The 5,057-nt window shown below is 44.0% G+C and overlaps 1 non-coding gene across 1 annotated transcript; it reads right to left on the bottom strand.

Annotated features, from left to right (window-relative positions):
• Positions 1-426: 426 nt before the first annotated feature.
• Positions 427-558, bottom strand: LOC114505889. Its single transcript, XR_003685339.1, has one exon.
• Positions 559-5,057: the final 4,499 nt, after the last annotated feature.

Raw genomic sequence — 5,057 nt, 5'->3', positions numbered from 1 at the left:
CAATTGTGTGCATGCCAAGCTGTCCCATCTGATGCAGCTTACTGCTTAGAAGTAGGGCTTGTGCTTGTGGCCAGTGTATTGAGTATCAGGCCTGACTTTTTTGCCCTGACATCTTCAGTGCTCCTTCTTCAGCACCCACTTATGGCTCTTTCTCACCATTCCACTGTTCCTCACCAGCCCACTCCTTACAGCCCAATATGGGATCTCATAAGCATCTTTGTGGCAGGTGACAGCTGATTGGGTCTACACAAATCCTGCCTATGGAGTAAGGCTGCTTTTGGGGTAACCTAGACCAGAATTGGCTCACAAGAGCCTAGCAGTATCCACAGAAAGCCAGAGGCCCCAATGCCCACTGCTGCTACTTAAGGCCCTAGTCTGGTTGTGAGGTCAGCATACCCCATCAAGTAGGGGTTCCCAGAAATAAATAAATGTCTGAGGTAGGAAAACAAGGCTGCCTAGATTGTGGCAGCCCCAACAATAATCCTCAAGGGTTGATCTTGGCCTCCAGTCCTGGCTGAGGAGTAAAGAAGCCCCCTGTAGCCCCATGAAAGAGAGGCCTTCTTTCCTCTTTTAATAACAAGAGTTCTTTTTTAAAAATAAGGCCTCAAGCAATCCATAAATCTGAAAGACAAAGTATGATGGATGAACAAATTTGCATTCTAAAGCCAGGCTTCTTGGTTTTCAGAAAATTCTGGCATGTTGATACACCAAGTCACAGGTAAGGATAGTGCTTTAAATGCCCATGATTCCAATACCTTTTCCTTTGGCCCACTTTTATCCACCTCCTTCTGTGTGCTGGCTACTCTGAGAAGATTTTTAATGATGTGATTATTCTAACATTATTAGCACAGAATGAAAGGAACAAAGGAAGCCTATTTTGCAGTTGGCTGATTATTCTAAACCTCCTACCTTAAAATGTCAGCTTATTAGGAATGCTGGGAGGTAAAGATTTTGCTTGAGTACTTAACACTTATTATCACACCTGGCTGTGATTGCCAATATTATACTTCAACAAAATAAAAACATATTACATAACCAATTTTATTTGAAGACTGACTTCCTATTGTTCTCACCATAGCCAGACATTAGATTCATAATGTCTAAAATCATAGGAACAAGTAATTCCCAAATTAGTGTTTTCTCGATTAAACAAGTCCCTTTAATTTCTTTGTGGTCTTTTAAGCTGTGATGATCTTTGGATATATTTACCTCTCAACTTATAAATGGGCAGGAAGCTGAGAGAGTAAGGTATGTTTGAAAAAAAATACAATGTGAAGAAACCCAATGGCCACAGACTGGAAAATGCAGTGATAGTAGCTGTTCTGTTCTTCAGGAAAAAATGGCACATACAAGGGAAAACAGAATTCAGGGTGATAACTTTGGTTAAAATTTACTGAGCACTTATTATGTGCCAGGTACTGCACTAAACATTCTAAACTCTTTGTATCATATATATCTCACAAACACCCTATGAAAAGGATGTTTGTTATCCCAATTTTTCACATAAGGAAAATACACAAAGAGGTTAAGTGACTTGCTCAAAGTCATACAGATGGTATTAAAACTTGCATTTGTACTTATGCATTCTGACTAGAGAATGCAAATTCATAATTATTATTTAAATCTCACAGTAAATATAAGACCACAAATATTCTTGGGCATTAATGAAGATCAGTAATGAGAAAGCAATGCTAGATGACTAAAGAAATACATGACCAGAGACACGAGTCTACACTCAGTCTGTCACAATAAGTTGTTAAATTATGCTGTAACCAAGCTGGTTTTTATGAGGAGGGAATACACACACACATACTTACACACATTCAAGAATTTGGAAATAAAGTTTCCCTCTGAAAGCTAAACAAGTAAAATCTAGTCACAATGATTGTGAAGATTAGGCCGTAAGACCCAATTGAACGACTGCCTGCCTAGGTATAACAGAAGAATACCACATGTCAGGCAAGGTTAAATATGGACTAGCCAGATGAAGGGGAAGAAAAAGCATGTTACAGGCAGAAGGGGCAGCACGTACCAAAGCTAGGAAGTCAGTGAGGGCCTGATGTACTCAGAGAATGTTAAAAAAATATTCGGTATAGTCAAAGCAGTGAAGAAGGGGGCAGGGGCAGGTCTGTGGAAGGCTTGGTTGGTTGAACCTTATCTCCAATGTACTGGGAAGCCAACCATTGAGGCATTTAAGTCAGATGTGAACTCAGATTTGAGGGAGATCTCTATGGCTGCAGAATGTGTTGGAGCCATTCCTAACCCCTTCCCACAACAGAGGCAATTGGCAGAAATGGAGATCAGTGGAAGTGGACTGATGAGAGATATTTGGAGGTAGGCAGATGGGATGAGGAGTGAAGCAAAGGAGGGGTTTGGCTTGGGAAACAGGGTAGGTTGTTGGTGCACTTCACTGACAGTGACACCCCAAAGAGGAGGATGCAGAGGAAGAAGAAGAGAAGGAACATTTGGAAGAGGAATAGAGGAGCTCAGGTTGAGAAAAGTTGAATTTTAGGAACCAGTGAGTTGTCCAAATGGAATTCTTCAGTGACCAATAGATCATATGAATCTGGAGTTTCATGCAAGGTCTGCGATGTGAGATAAAGATGTGGGTATCTCTACCCTATAGACACCAAGTGTGAATCAGCTGGCTAGAGGAAGCTAGAACATGAAAGTGGAGAAAGGAAATGGAAAATGGGAAAGAGAGAAAACCCAAGGCTCAGACAGCAGAGGCCAAATATGTATCATGTGAGATGGAAAAGAAAGAAGATTTCTGTAATATCCCAAAGTCAATATCATTTCTTCACTTACTACTGTGTTTTCTTATTTATGGCATGTTTGTGTTTCTGGAGGTGGGGCAAACTGGAGGGTGTCATCATTTTACCCTCCTTGTATTCTTTGGGCCTTCAGGAACTCTTGGTGTTCCTCCTCTTTTGAGGAAGGCCATTTCTATTTTCTTATTTTTTTCCCTTCAAGGCTGCCTGTGCAGTTCTGTCTGCCAAAGCCTGCCGGCAGAGATTTTCTACACATTTATATTAAAATGCAGAATAACTTCTGAGGAACAGAGTGAATAGCCAACAGTATCCCAGCATATATGAAGATTGGAGGCCAAAACTGTAGAGAACATTGAAAAATCAGATGGTAAGGAGAGTGCTTCAGGACAAGTTCCCTGGGACCAGTGTGGGGACCAGGGTGGCTACAGCCCCAGGCCTGGTGCCCACCGGGTCTGCCTCAGGATTCTTGGGAGAGATCCAGGTCAACAGCTCCCTCCCCTGCCAAACAAGGCTTGAACAGCAACAGGAGGGACCTGGGTTTGAAGTGACAGGAGAGAATAAGAACAAAGTGGCAAACACACAGGGGTGTTGTGCACCTGCTGAAACTGTGGATGCTGGCTGGGAAGAGTTGGGCCATGTTGAACCCTGACCCAGATAGCCTTTGGTCTGGTTGGAGAGTTGAGCTGTGTAAGAGGCCCTTGTATGGAGTGGCAGGGAGGAATTTTTCAAAAAGAAAAAGAAAAAAAGAGGCACTCAGGGGCTGTTTAGGAAATTCTCCTATAGCAGCCATCCCTGCTTCCCCTGGCTGTGCCCATGCAGCCTCTGTAGCCTCAGCCATTGGCCCACCTCTGCTGCCAAGACTGTGACTGCAACACTACCCCCAGCTGCAGTGGTGAAGGGTGCCCAACTGTATCCACAATCCCAGTGGTGCACCACTGACCCAACCACCCCCGACCCTGCTGTGGCTGCTGCCTTAGCAGTGGAGGCCAGCACATCACCAACATGGCCACCCTGCAACTGTGCTCCTGCTGCAGCAGTGGAGGCCACATACTGGTGCCTGCAGTCCTGAGGACAGATCCCACCTGACCCTGCTGCCCAGAGGCACCCCACACCCAAACCCATGGCCCTGGATGTAGCAACAGAGGAGGTGTACACCTGCATCTGCTGCGGCAGCCATGGTGGTGCTCCTGCCCTGCAGGGCGGACTGGCTCCCTAAAAGGAAGGCGGAGATGCCCCTGCAGAGGAGAGCAGCAGGGCTCAGGGAGTCAGTAATCCCCAGAAAGGCTTACTGAGTCAGGGAGATGAACTACCCTGAAGAGACTCTGAGAGTCCCTAGCATCTAGGATAGCAAAGAGTGAGAAGGTGGTGTGTGAGCTGCCACTACTTGATGTACCTCAAGGACAGCACAACTAGTGGACTGAAGACATAGGCTGGGAGAAGAAGGGCACTGGGGGCTAAGCAATGAATTTAGGACATGAGCTGAAGGCTGGGCAACTGCAAAAAGTATGGCTCAGACCTGGGCCCCATCCAGGCAAAACCACATGAAGGGAGAATACCATCTCAGCCTGCTGCAGTCAGGAAGACCAGCAAAAATGGCTTGGCTTGTTTAAAGCCAGCAGTAGGCTTCTTTTTAAAAAATCCTTTCTTCTTTTCTTTCCTTCTTTCTTTTTAAAATTCCTCCTTCCTTTCTTCTTTTATCCTTCCTCCCTCCCTCCCTCCCTCCCTCCCTCCCTCCCTTCCTTCTTTCCTTCCTTCCTTCCTTCCTTCCTTCCTTCCTTCCTTCCTTCCTTCCTTCCTTCCTTCTTTCCTTCCTTTGTTTTTTTTTTAAATTCCTACAAGTGAGACAATGAAACCTGGAGCTGTGAAAGGACCAGAGTTATACACAAAGAGGGGTCATCCCAACAACTGAGACAGTGAGACAAATTTCACTTTCCTACTCCAGAGAACTTCCAAGTCATGGTATATTTGTATTATCATTATTTTTAAATCATTTTTACATCTTTTATTTTAATAGTATTTTTTATTTCTCTTCTTTCTGTTTAGTCTTCTTCACTTGGTTTGTTAAATTGCATTGCTTGACTGCTTTCCCTTGTTATCTCTTTCATAGTGTAGTTTTAATTGTCTGTTTTTCACATCACTTGTGTTCTAATAGCACACTACTCTAGGTCCTGTACTTCCTATTCTTGTTATTCAGACCACATAGATTCTGTCATATGACTGCTGTTCCATTACTATTGTAAATAGTTGCTGTTCATTAAAATTGTAAATACTACACAGCACCCCTCC

The sequence above is a fragment of the Phyllostomus discolor genome, chromosome X, assembly GCF_004126475.2.
Source record: "Phyllostomus discolor isolate MPI-MPIP mPhyDis1 chromosome X, mPhyDis1.pri.v3, whole genome shotgun sequence".
Lineage (NCBI taxonomy): Eukaryota > Metazoa > Chordata > Mammalia > Chiroptera > Phyllostomidae > Phyllostomus > Phyllostomus discolor.
The sequence above is the reverse complement of the archived record's forward strand: the minus strand, read 5'-3'. Positions and strand labels throughout refer to the sequence as shown.